This window comes from Sinohyriopsis cumingii, chromosome 17, assembly GCF_028554795.1.
Source record: "Sinohyriopsis cumingii isolate HCF-2022 chromosome 17, ASM2855479v2, whole genome shotgun sequence".
In the NCBI taxonomy this organism is placed as follows: domain Eukaryota; kingdom Metazoa; phylum Mollusca; class Bivalvia; order Unionida; family Unionidae; genus Sinohyriopsis; species Sinohyriopsis cumingii.
The window spans coordinates 76,863,498-76,878,613 of record NC_142977.1 but is presented as its reverse complement, the minus strand read 5'-3'; the positions used below and the strand labels follow the sequence as shown (position 1 = coordinate 76,878,613).

The 15,116-nt window shown below is 33.6% G+C and overlaps 1 long non-coding RNA gene across 1 annotated transcript; it reads right to left on the bottom strand.

Annotated features, from left to right (window-relative positions):
• Window positions 1–1,998: 1,998 nt before the first annotated feature.
• On the bottom strand, window positions 1,999–13,506 carry LOC149779273 (uncharacterized). Its single transcript, XR_016415386.1, has 3 exons — window positions 13,442–13,506; window positions 6,568–6,718; window positions 1,999–2,237 (listed from the first exon to the last, which is right to left on the bottom strand). It is a non-coding gene; the product is annotated as an uncharacterized LOC149779273 (long non-coding RNA).
• Between the last annotated feature and the right edge of the window lie 1,610 nt (window positions 13,507–15,116).

Sequence of the window (15,116 nt, the reverse complement as noted above, 5' to 3'; positions counted from 1 at the left end):
TAACCTATGATTAAAGTTGAAAAGGATTGAACATATATCTAGTTATTCAAAAAACGATAATGAACATGTAATGATGAATGTAATGTTAGTTGATGGGTACAACAGATACATGAAGATAACAAATCGCTTGATACACACAGAAAATATTGAAGACTACATTTAGACAAAAATACAGGCAAACGAGATTTTAAACAATCTTCCATCACAGGAGATGTCTATTGTGATAACACATTCAACGCTAACCTCGAAGCTATAAATGATGTAGTTCAAACTTGCAAATCTCGAACAAATGGCTGTTTGAATGTGAACTGTTAAATGCTTGCTACCTAAATGGACCGTTTCATCATAGCTGAGTAGCAACTTGAGAGACGAATATTATCCATTTCATGACAGAGATGGACCGTGGATGGATTTTGAAGTCGTCGTTTACAGTATTTCAAATGAACAGAAAACAATATATTCCATTACGTCAGAGATATAAAAAAGCTGTTTAAATTTCAGATGGATTTAAGGACCTCCAAATTTATATTAACAAACCAAAACATGGAATGACTGCTAATAGCAACAACGAAAAAAATATTATTGAGTGTTCATATTATTATTGAGTGTTAATAGTATTATTGAGTGTTAATAACACAATTCTAACGTTTTTGTAACTCTACAGAATAATTGTACAATTTGCTTAATTAACTACTGCTCTAACGTGCAATGAATCAATAGTAAGAGATGAATACAGATATGTGCTGAATCATATATAACTTCAGATTCTGGAATCTAAATATGAATATATTTTCTTAGAACAGATCAATAACATTCAACGGCAGTTGTTCATATTTGCTAGAGCCATTGCCTGTTAAAATGTTTCCACGAGTTTTTGCTTCATATCCCGTAAATGTCTATTAAAAAGTTTCCAAAAACGAAACATAAAAAAGTTGAAAATCGGCTGTATGATGAAGAATGGTAAGTGGTAGATTTACACAGCAGTACTAGTACAATTACATGTCAGGTTAAGTAAATAACCCGACAGGAGAAATATCTTCAGGAGGCTCTAATCGTTTAGGTCAAATCAAAAGGAAAGAATAGATTAAAAAGTGTATGCACTTAGTTACTCATTAAACAATGATTTAACGTGAAATGATTAGTGTTCTAGATATTTATTACATTCTATGCTGAATGTGATGCAGCTAGTATTTTTGTTAAATTTATGTATCCAATTTGTGACGGAATTATGCCTGCACTACAGTGTATTGAGTTTAGATTCCACGCACAACATTATCAGCAAGTGATCTATTTATATCTTAAAATTATTCCAAAATGATCAGTTTGATTCACCTAATGCTGCACGATATTTGATACATTGTTGATATACTGAATTCACCAGTAGTTATTCTAACTTTTTAAAGATAGGGAGACAAAGCCATATAATGCCATGTTATTACACACATCTTTCCAAGTTTGCCATTTTTATAACCGATCAGACGAATTGAATTGAATTCATCTATACGTTGTATGTATCAGATGATTAGAAAATGTTCTACCTCTTAAAATTGTGTGCGATTAATATTTTAGATACAGAATCGTGTACAAACCTGCTTATTTACTAATCTCGTATATTTGTTCTGATGAAATGACTTAATATACAACGTAGTCGTAGGACACTTTGGGTTTTTGTATAACCTGTATGATGCTGTTGTTGATGACGTTGGATAGGAGGACGATAGTATTCTCGTGGTGAGTGACCAAAGATTCGGAACCAACAGGTCTGCAGCGAACAATGGGGCTCTTGAGGGATACTTCGGCAGACTGCCATAAACGGACAGGAGTGATGGCTCCTGGACCATCCGACAAGAGAGCTGGGATCAAAGATTATTTAAACTCTATTGAAAGATTTTGTTCAAAGAGAGAACAATCATAAAAGATTATTATTTACTATAGGCAATCGTGCATTGAACTTAAGTAACAAAAAGTCTTGAAAATAGCAATGATAAGCAAACAATGATGACATTCAAATCTAGTGTTTAATGGCAAGCTTTTCAATGCTAAGGTAACAGTGGCAGTTGCCATTACCTTCACGTGTGCTTATTTAAAAGTCTAAGTATAAACTATCATTTAGGACGTACTCCATCTGCAATGTAAACATCATTTCCTGACATTTTTATTGCTCTATGGATGATGCATCTGCATGGCTAAAGTGTCATTGTTGAGATTGCCTTGTTTGTAGTACAAGTAGAGGCGATCTGAAAGACATTTTATATCATGAAACAAAATATGAAGAACTAGATACAAAGAGAAAATATTTCAGTACATTTCGTTGATGCAAATGTGCGTTTGCGTTAGCGATTGCCGGCACATCAGCACAATAATGACTATATTTTGCCGAGCCAAATTTACGTTTTAAAAATGTATATATAAATAATTGTACAAAAACAATTAGGAATATAAATCTTTGCAGATCAATCTACAGAAATAAAGTACTATATTATAAAAAAATAATATAAAATGTAAAGATGTTAAAATTCATTAAAAGGTATGAATGCATTAGCGTTTAACGACACGTCAGGACGATAATAGTTATATGCTGCCGATTAAAATTTAAGATCTAAAAATGTAAATATGAAGAATTATAAGAAAAACTCTTGAAAAATAAAATGTTCCAACCTAAATGTAAATATGAAGTACTAAAAGAAACAAAACATAAAGAATGTAAAGAAGCTTAAGTTCTGTGAATGGTATAACAAATAAAAAATAATAAAACTAATTTTAAAAAATTCAAAAATTGGGTCAATATCTTTCATATAACGCCATAAAACATTAGACGAATTTCCTTGGTGGTATCTCATCGAATTTTTTCTTAACCTATCTTGCATCACAAATATTGTGTCTCACTGGGTGGAATTCGGAAACACACTTCAGTACATTACATTGAAAGAAATCAATTCCATGCCTTGTAGAGAACAGTATCGTGGAAAATAAATGCATTTGAGAGAGACTGACAGAGACTTGGAGAAGTAATACAGTTCCTAATCAAGGAAATATGATCAACGTAACGGAAGTAACAATAAGATAAAGAAACTCACTTTAAGAGCGATCCTTTGACCCAAGCACAACTTCTTGAACAACAATTCGTGACATCAGTGATAGCAAATCTATACACTAAACCTAGCTTGCTTGAACAATAGAGGACGTGCTAGAGTTCTGAGATATACGCTGCTCACGCTTTTGCATTACTTCTGCAATTATTTTCCGTTTAAAGTCTGTAGCTTCAGTATGGACACGAGTCCGCCAAATAGAGCGGTCGTGGGTGAGATCTTCTAAAGACTCCGGGTCAATGTTGATGTGCTTGAGTGATAACTTGAAGGAATCTTTCAAGCGTTTCTTCTTACAACCATATGATCGTTTTCCTTCCTTCAGCGTGCAGTAGAAGATCATCGTTAGTAGTCGCTCTTCTGACATCCTACCTCGTCTCTGCTGTGATTTCATCAGCAGAGTGTGGATACTTTGAATGCCTGCCTGTGCCAGAACCTCAGTGTCTGGGACCCTATCTTGCCATATTATACTCTTCAGTTTTTAAGGCAGCCCATATTTAAATGATGCAGCTTCTTTGTATGGCGTATGTACACAGTCCAGGTTTCGGAAGCATACAGCTGGGTCGGAAACTAAGCGGCCTTGTAGATATTGAGTTTTTGTTGGTAGACTGGTCCCTCTGCGCTCCTACACATTTGGACTTAATGTGCCAAAGGTCACACCCTCTGTAGTAATTCTGGCGTTGGTTTTATCATTGATGTAGACTGCACGTGATGGTGTTATACCGAGATAGGTGAACTTATCCACTGCCATTTGGGTTTGCCCATGATGGTGGCCTCTACATAATGTTTTCCTGGTTTAGGTTGGTGTATCGCCTGTTTCCTTAATATTGACTGTGAGACTAAAACTGTGTTGCATTATCATATCAGATATGGCGTTCAGGACAACTTCGTCAGCAAACTGGACCTCACAAGCAGTCACTTCTGTAACTTCGTCTTCGCCTCCAGTCTCCTAGATTGAAGGGCATGCCGTCAGTCCAGTATGTCACGCAATATCCTTTAAAGCAGCGGATCGCATCCTCTGGTCGCGAGCAAAATCAGTGTCACAGAGCCTCCTCAGTAGGGTCGTTTAGAGTCATCGGAACAATATTTATTTGGTGTTCTTTTTGCTAAAAATGTGCCCCGAAATAATCAGAAGATCCTATTGGTGGTCGCAGAAAAAGGAGGTGGGAATCATGTCGTAGAAAAAAAAAGAGTTGAGAACGACTGCTGTACGCGTTTTTTATAATGCAAATAATTTTGACACGGTGGGTGGTTGCAGTATAGCATAATATCATGTTTACTTACTAGGTTGAATATTTTACATCATGTATTTGAAAAAGATATATCATTGGTATCTGCAGTACAATGTCTTTTGAGGGAAAAGTATTTATAACACCTAAAATGGGCAATTTGATATTGCGTTTTATGCGTAATGGATCACTACATGTAGATAGAATTGAGATAACGCATTATAATTATCGTGCTGAACTCCTAAACAAGATGCAACACCTGTTCGGAAAGATTTGACACTTATTTATTCGATTAGGTATATACATATTAGCGGTGCTTTAGTGGATTTTGTATGTGTGATCAATATTTAGTTTAATACTGTTATATGTGTGACATTTTAAAACTGGAAAAATTTAAGTGTTATCGTTGTAAAGTGTAGTCATTTGCATAGATATCATGTACTTTGGTAAGCACGATATAAGAAAGAGTTTTAATGTAGCAGGTAGACATTATGGTTCACCCATTAAAATATTTACTTATCAGCATAACACGGGTGATGTCCAATAAATGATATAGAAACAAGTATATTATTTATGGTTATATATCACTTAATGGTAATTAAATGAAATGTCCCAAGCCAAGCAGTTACTTATATAGATGCGAGTGGGTTGGGCCTGGTAATTATCTTCCACTTTATCTATCAAGTAACTTCAAAAGCAACTAAGTTGTCATAGTGTGGTCATTTCAGTGGAAAGAAATTATGGAAACGAGAGAAATTCACAGATCAATGATAGGTCACCAATGTTTTCTCTGGAGACAGGTACGAAAACCAAAAGCAGGAAGATGTGAATTGGTGTGTTACCGCTATACAATTCAGACACAACACTATTTTCACAGATGTTAATAGCAGAAAACTTCTATCATATGCAAGTGAATTTAATACGGCTTAGTACTCAAAAGAGACAATGGCCATCGCAGCTATCATTTTTACTATCTCAACATTTTTTTAATGCTTAGTATATGATTATAATATGACAAGGATAATAGCTTCCCCATTACGAACTAGGTCTATAGACACAGACACCATGCACGGGCCAATGTTAGCAACATGTTTAACTTGGTACTATTATGGTCATTAACTGTATACATAATTTGAAGCTGGTCATATCAATTATTTACATTGACGGCTTACCATCACTATCACCATCACCATACCTGAAGTTTCTTGTTCTTCACATAGCGTTTCTTATATCTGTTAAACAACAGTAAATATACACCTCACAATCAACCCCTTTTTTAACTAGGTGTTTTAGTGACTGTTGTATTTATGGGATGGATTTCCATATACTTTCATGAGAGAAAAACTTGAAACTATCCAATCTCTTTCATTCATTTTGTACATTTTGGCTTGAACTCATTGCGAGAATACTAAGAAAGTGATTAAAGATTTAAACTCAAGACCAATCATTAAAGTATGGAAATACTAAATTACCAATTGTGATGCAGAAGATTTCGCATGAGTGACATATTTAAAGTTATATACTAAATACATTTCTTGCCACTACATGCATTATGTTTAGGTTCCGGTGATATTTCTTCTTCAATGCATCCAGTGGATGCGGTGACTGGGATATTTTAAACGTAGCTTTAACAATTTTGCACTCTTATCACTAGAATATTTGCAGTGTGGCAATTTATAGCGATGTCTAGCACTGGGGCATCATACTTGGGACGTCTTGAACATCATCTCCCACCCAGTCACATTATCCTTACAACAGGCCGACCAGCCATAACACCAACCTCTTAATGCTGAGCGCATAGCGACGCAGCACTTAGTACCATTTTATAAGCCCTTGGTATGACTCGGCCTAGGTAAGAATCCGCGACCTCCCTCATCCGGAACGGACGCTCTAACCACTTAGGCCACGGTAGTGGTCCCAGTGCATACAGACAATATATTGCTGTATATTGCATCAGCCTGTGGACAAAACGGTAAGACTTTCTAGTTATTCTTTTACACGCTGGTAAGTGTTATCGGCACTTAATGAATGACATGGAACATAACTATGATCATAATATGTAGCCATTTTCTCCAAATCATAGTACCATCCCTTACCCACCAATACTAAACTGCATTACCAGTAACCTTCGATGCAATTAAAAAGGTAGTTATTTGAACACCACTCCATCACAGTACGGTAATGTAACATATCGTAAAATAATATAAGACAATGCAATTTACAGCAGTGTAAAGTATCGACTGTAGAGATACCTCTGACACTAGTGCATGGCACACTGTTGCACAAGTCCTCTCCACAACAAATGTCACAGACAGACGTCGCACGCTTTCGACCCACTATCCCCCTGAGATCTTCCTTAAGTTTCATAACTTCCATAACGGTCATTGTCAACCTTTTGCACTCCTGAAGAAAAGAAGAAACAAAACCACATTATATATATATATATATATATATATATATATATATATATATATATATATATATATATATATATATATATATATATATATATATATATATAATGTGTGTGTGTGTGTGAGTGTCACGCTTTCGCCACACTAAATGTTGTCGAGCTCCTCTTGTTGTTATATAATCTCCTTTGCAGTCACTTTTGGCAATTTTGAAAAAAGAAGAAATCAAACAAGAAACGTAAGATCATTATATATATATATATATATATATATATATATATATATATATATATATATATATATATATATATATATATGTGTGTGTGTGTGTGTGTGTGTGTGTGTGTGTGTGTGTGTGTAATAAGCTGTTTGTGTGTAATAAGCTGACTACGAACAGTGCAAAACTACTATCTAGCTAGCCTAAGCGCAGCGCTTTCGACTCGTAATGAGCCTTTTTCAAAGGCAAATACAAAACATAGACAAGACAAACAAATAAAACAGACCAACCGTTGTCTATGTAAAACTTAACATGGCTATGACTTGTTGCGGATGTTGAAAGATATTTTATATTCACCTAGAAATCGATGAGCCAAAAGGTCAACTATTTTATGTAAATGTATGTATGCGTAAATTATATCCCGGATATTTCATTATTGTAGTTGTAATTATAGGTTATTGGGTGACTAATAAGCAAATTTAGAGAATCATTGAAAAGAGAACATGCCGGATGCAAACAGGTAATTTTATTTTTGAATGGCTATCTTTTTCTAGTCTTCTTGGTTAATACCGCTTGGTTTCAATGTTCTAGTGTGGCGTATCCAGTAAGATTCCTTTTCTTTCCTGGTTTGGGAACTCTATTTGCGACTGTGAGCAATTGCTACAATAGTTATATCACTAAAGTGTGGCCATGGGAGAAGAAGTATCCTCGACTGGGTTTTTGTACCTCTTCATTGTCATCCAATCAGATCTATGAAGGTCGTTCCCTTTTGTGTAGTTTTTCAGTTTCTCCGACGTACTGGATGCTACAGACCATACACGTGATGAGATAAATTACATTCTCATGTTCAGTTTTTCTCTAGTCACTGTGCTAGATATATGCGCTCAGCATTAAGAGGTTGGTGTAAGGGCTGTTCGGGCTGGTGTCAGGTTAATGTAACTGGGTGGGAGATGATATTCAAGACGTCCCCTGCATGATGCCCAAGTACAAGACATCACTATAAACTGCCACACTGCAGATATTGTAGTGATACGAGTGCAGAATTGTAAAAGCTACGTTTAAAATAGCAGATGATGCTTTGGCTCAACGATTTCAAAGTCAATATAGCATATCTATCAGCATCCGCAACAAGTCATAGTCATGTAAAGTTTTACAAAGACAACGATTTCAAAGTCAATATAAAATATCTATCAGCATCCGCAACAAGTCATAGTCATGTAAAGTTTTACAAAGACAACGGTTTGTCTATTTTATTTGTTTGTCTTGTATATGTGTTGTGTTTTAGGCTAGCTGGATATTAGTTTTGCACTGTTCGTAGTCAGTTTATCTTAATCAGTCCCTGACACACGTGATCCCTTGCTGGATCCAGTGCATTTAAAAGGACTGTTATTCGCCATATGATTTGTATTTTTTGTGTATATATATATATATATATATATATATATATATATATATATATATATATATATATATACGTGTGTGTGTATGTATGTATGTATGACTCTCCCGCGTTTGATACGTTTCATACGTTAGACCTAAAAATCCACAGATTTATTAATATCTTGCTGTAAAGACAAGCGTTGCCTAATTTGCAAAGACATGACCAAGACCAAATTGTTCAGAGGTTAGACGACAGGTGTTACCTTCACTATCAATGAGAATGAAACGAAATGATTAATGACTTGAGCGACGATTCCAATAAAATCAATGCGAAACGCGCCAGCCACAAAAACTCGACTGGACATTTAGTAGAAGAGAATATAAAGCATGAGAAATCAATGTTGAGGCAGTCTGGCATGGTCAAACAACAAAATTAACATCTCGTCATTTTCTAGCTTGGAGTGTTACTATTCTATGCCCTTAAAAAAGTAATAATAAAAGAGTGAAAACAACAAGCTTTATAAAATTTAACACATAATTTATTTCCCTAGGATATTTAATGTGAAAAATGAGAAAAAGAACGTACAATATTGCGAATTAAATCCAATTATAATCCAAGAACTAAAGACACAAGTCCTAGTAATAAAAAGCCCTGAATAGAACACAGTTCAAGTCCGAAAGAGATCTAAAATTAAAGGTGATGACGTGTCTGTTATGGTCAGTGAAGTTCTGATGTGTCAAAAGTCTCTTGTTAAATCAGAGAAATATTATTCTAGGTTTGAATTAAGTATAAATTCCAATGAATGTCTTTATCCAAGAATGTTGTCAGAGCACTTTTGTATTTCCAGAGAAAATAATCATTTGAATTCAATAATTTGAAGAAAATACAATTCAGCCCAAACTGGACACAACATAACACATCTTAACTTAATGTGCTAGATGTTAAAGCAAACTGTTAAATTGCTCAAAATTACAAGACAATATAGTTCTCTGCTTGACCTCGGTCACGTTAGCATTTTCTAAAAGCAACCATTACCTTATGGAAAATAACCTTCTAGTATGATCTAATGAGTCTTGTTTACTTACAACATAATAACAAATACAGTTCACGTGGGAATCTCCAAAATATCTTACCTTGGTCAATATATTTACAATTTCTTGTTTACTTTAATAATAAATTGCTTAATGAGCTCATACACATAGAGTATAATGAAGCTATTTTTTTAGATGTTTGCATAAATGAAAAAAACAAAACTTAAACAAAGCCAATCAGGTCAAGCAGAAATGAATTCGATTTTGGATAAGGTCAAGTCCAGCAAACAATGCTACATTACAATAACATGTAATGAAATAAACAAAATTTAAAACTAACGAACAATTAAATTAAATAAACATAACAGGAGTATTGATACACTGCAAAGACACGAGCACTATGAACTCATTATAACTTGCAATGCAAACAGTCCACTAAAATATTCTAGTAATGATAATGCCGTTGAAGCAAGCATTATGCGATCATCTGTCAGGTATTCACTAGAACTGTTTTAATTATCGTACAAATATTAGCACACTCCTACTAAGACATTTATAAATGTTGAATATAATATATTTGCTGTCATACTGACCTGTCCATATTTTATACGATTTTAGTGTGATTGTACCAGAGGTTGCTACTAATGATGCGGATGTGAGATGGAGATATCTAAATGCACTTTAAGCGCCAGTATTACGCATGGCGAAAGATTGTCTTCTTTATGTGTCAATTTATAAGTAAATTTCAGATATATTTTGTCAGATACGACATTTCGTTTTTCTTTTCTTTTTTGTAATAAAAAGAGGTTTCCGAGCCGAATAATGATATAGTTCGTATTTTTAAGAAATGACAAAATACGCTTCTGACAGGAAGCCCAATGTTAGAGGTAATCTGTCATGAAAATAAGTATTGCCTGTGATTATTACCACATAGGAAGGGGCGAACTTTTATTACCAATGCGATAATTATTGACCAAACAAAATGGTTGCCGACCCATTGTCTTATGTTTACAATAGTAAGATTTATGAAAATTTATAGGATTAAATTTGGCTTGCAGTTAGTTGTTTTTTGTATATGTGTATTGGTAACACTCATGGCCAATGTAAATATCAATGACAGATTCTAATATCTTTTAACTGTTTTAAAGACATTCAGATCCGGACTAGCACAAACACGTCAATTTTTGTTACAAATATCATGTGTTAAACTATTTAACAAAAGGAAGCAAAACCAACAAGTTTGAATAAAGCCAAGTATGTATCTCTTTACAACGCAAAGTGAAAATTCAAAAGACCCATAGAGTATTTTGAATTAGTTCTTAAATTGTCATAAATGTTCTATCATAAGTTCCAACGTTTAGAATGTTCCGAATGAATTTCTATAGTCTTGGATGTCCTGATGTACCACAGTGATGCAATCCGGAATGTCTTCGAATGAGTTATTAATAATTCAGAAATAATATGCTAATCCGATGTCAATAAGTACTTATTAATTACAATAAATAATTTTAAAAAATACTTCCTCTTGAATTATTACTGAATACACGTTTAATTTGAATTGGCATAAAAAAGCAACACAAATGTCTTCTTATTTTCAGATAACAATTACGTCATTTACGTAACGTCATAAACGATATGCATCAGCATAACAATTATATATATATATATATATATATATATATATATATATATATATATATATATATATATATATATATATATATATATATATATGTGTGTGTGTGTGTGTGTGTGTGTGTGTGTGTGTGTGTGTTTGAGACAGGACCGAAATGATACACGAGTTTCTAATGAAACCTGAATCAGTAAAAGAATAAAATAAAATAGAGACAGTCATATATACAACTATATTTTTTATCAAGGACATACAACATATTGATTTTTAATAAGATTTTATACAATTTTATATAGTGCCTTGGTATTGGGGTCATTAGGATGTAAATTAGCTAACTTATGAATCCAATAACTTTCTTTTATGACTCTATTCATGTCTCCATGCACATTACATATTGGCATGAAAGAAAAATCGAGTAGAGAGTGATCATTGGTACACAAATATATTAAACTATTAGAGGAAAACTGAAGATCTCTATAATTTTTACATGAAAGCGATGACTGTTCATTCTCTTAGAAACTTGTTGAAGGGTTTGTCCAACAATTTGCATTTTCCATTGTTTACAGTAATCAAATCAATCAACTCCGTTGATACTCAGAGTTATAACGTAGAGAAAATACCTCTTTTATACTGGCGCTACTGAAAGAAGTAATTGCCCTTAGATTTACACATTGAGTGCACCGATGCCTGTTACAGTTAGATGATGAAAAATATCTTTTTTATTTTGTCTGTTCAGTTCTAATTTTAAAATCTTGCAAAAATTCGTGGGTCTTCTATAAGCAAGAATTGGTTTATTTTTGCAAACTAATGTTAAGCTGGTTTTCTTTAATAAATTTAGGAGATTCCAATATTTATTAATTATAAGGCCTGCATAAGATAATGAAGAATTATATTGTATTGTGAAAGGAATTATATTTTTCTCTATTGTACATTTTGCTGTGTTTAAACCGTCATGTTGAGTAAGATTATGGGCTTTCTTCAGCGCAGAATCAAGTACATGTGTAGGATAATTTCTATTTTTGAAATATTTTTTTAATTCATTCAATGAATTTTGTAATTGGCAATCATCTGAAATAATTTCTCTGTATCTTTTGGCCTGGATATATGGTATACCGTTTTAACATGACATGGGATGACATGAAGAATATTCCACATATAAGTGGATATTAGTTTCCCTGACATGAATACTTGTAGATATATTGTTATCAATATTTTTATTACATTTACATCTAAAAATGAACCTTACATACTAGATGCAGTATTAATAAATTTAATCGTCGGGTGAAAATGATTTAGGCAATCAATGATTTTTTTCAGTTCTTCTGAAGAATGGTTCCAAATCATTACGATGTCATCTAAAAATCTAAACCAAAATAGATGGATTAAAGTTTTCGTTTTGAAAAAAATATTTTCCTAATTTACCCATGAGAGGGAAAGCGTATGAAGAAGCCACAGGACTACCATTTGCCTTACCCATTATTTGTATGCAATATATATATATATATATATATATATATATATATATATATATATATATATATATATATATATATATATATATATATATATATATATATATATATATATATATATAGTGTGTGTGTATGTGTGTGTAAGTGACACTGAGAAAGTGTGTGTGTGTGTGTGTGTGTGTGTGTGTGTAAAAATACCAAGAGTATTTTTATCTAATTTCAACGAAGACGTCTTAATTAGGTTGCGCACTGAAGCTATATATTAAAACGCCACAAACTTTGAACTAAAGACACAGCCTTTAAAGTACAGTGAACACAGGTTAAGTTATTTTAATGGAATAAATTTAAACAGATCCATGTTTACAAATAAATGACCTTAGACGGAGTAATATTTGGACGTACTACAAACTCGCATGAACTTAAGGCACGTTGTAATGAGGAAAAACATCGTTTTGCTTAATAATAAATAGCTGAAAATATAGGTACTCCCTAGCAACTAACTTTAGCAGAAGCATTTCAACATTAAATTATAGACTATACATAAAGGTGGTTAAATGAGTTATGTCATATTTTATCTGCTGTCAAAGTACTCACATGGCTCATTCCTAATTGACTTGCTAAGTAATCCTGGTACTTAATCTTTGCTAATACCCTATCAAAAATAGTATCCGATTTGCTTACTTTATGCGGAAAAGCAATACCACACTTCACATATCTATTGTAATATTAGGAAATGTGTTTAATGATGGTTTACTTAGTCCTCGTACCGGAGAAGTGCAGATATAATTGCAATGAAATGCCATTTTTTCACCTATGAGACCAAGACAACCTATATTTGTTTGCAGAAGCATTAAACATAAACAAACATTAGCTTTCAAACACTGATCGTTGAATATATGAACAAAGTCGGGTTTTGGAAAATCTTGTCAAAAGTTATATGCGATCTTACTTAGTGTAGTGAAAAGCAATACAATACGTCACCTCTTTCCTATGGCACCGGGTAACGTATTGAAAAGAATTGCCCACAATGCTCATAGCTGAGTAGCAGAGCTGTAATTGAAATAAATATCATCTAATATACAAGTATGTACATGAACAATCTATCTATCTATCTATCTATCTATCTATCTATCTATCTATCTATCTAATACCTAACAAAAATTACAATTGTAAATACGCGAAAGAACTTTACTCACACAGTATCTGCAATTCTGATGACTGAACTTGGCGGACACAAAATCGCACTCGTCAACATGCACTTAACGTATAAGATTTACTATTTAGGAGTTCTTTCGAAACTGATGAAGTTTTCTCACATTCCTGTATGTGAACGATCTTTTTTTCCTATTTGGAACACCGGTGCATGATATTTGTATCCTAGCTAACACGTGACCTATATGTTGACTCGTGAACTATTATGTCCGTCTTCTGCGAGCAATGTGCGTCGAAAGTAGCAAACACTTCTAGATTTAGTCACTTGAACATTCTTTGACAATAATTAATTTAAGCATTAATTGTATTATATGTAAGTACTAGATAAGAATCCCCTAAAAGGCCGTTTCGCACTGATCGACCTAGATACATGTGCGTCTTCTGTAGTACTGATTCGAATCGACAAGAGCAGTGGATGTTCTTGTTAATTTTTTTAAAATTATTCTCATTATGATTTCTGCAGTACACAATTCGGACGTTGTGTATTGTCAACAACATTTCCGTTTTAACCACGGCCTTCGACAGCTAAATTGTGTTAAATAACATTTAAAGTTTCCCCTTGATACTTCAGTGCAAAACTAACATTTTATCTAAGTTCAGGCAATTTTCAACTGATGATTTGCTGCTTCGACGCTACATCCATCAGTGTCTGCAATGTGCCATTTTTACTTCGAGAGTTATTGGTCGTTAAAAACTGTAGTGAACGAACCCTAAATTGTGCTTCAGTGAAGGATATGAACGGTCCACGGGATCAAACCTTTGTGTGTTGTGTCTGACACTCGGATGGAGTCTTCCTGATTGCCCCATCTCCATTATTGAAAGTAATCATATATATATATATATATATATATATATATATATATATATATATGTAGAGAGAGAGAGACAGACAGACAGACAGACAGACAGACAGACAGAGAGAGAGACAGAGAGAGAGAGAGACAAAGAGTGATTAAAACATCATCAAAACTTGAGATAATACCTCATTACACTGGACAACAAATTTTTACAAAAGTCATGTTACTGAAATAAAATTAGTCAATTCTTATCAATTTTTATGTGCTGAACACGAATATGACAGTCAAATTGCAAAATTGGCTCTAGTTTTTTTGTAATCTGCAAGAAATTAATGTTTACATAACGAAATGCATTCCAATAGTAAAAGGTCAACTGTAATAGCCTACCTATAAAAAATCAAGTCATTGACTACATCTTAGATTTCTTCGCCTGTCTCTTGTACAGCTGTTCGGGAGCATCTCTGAGGAGTGTCCAGCAGTAGTCAGCCAGCATTGTAGTGGACCATTTTCCCTGGTATCTTTGTTCCATTGTTGCTATATCTTGATGAAAACGTTCGCCGTGTTCATCACTAACAATACCACAGTTGCTAGGAAAGAAATCCAAATGGGAATGAAGGAAGTGAATCTTTAGAGACATATTGCAGCCA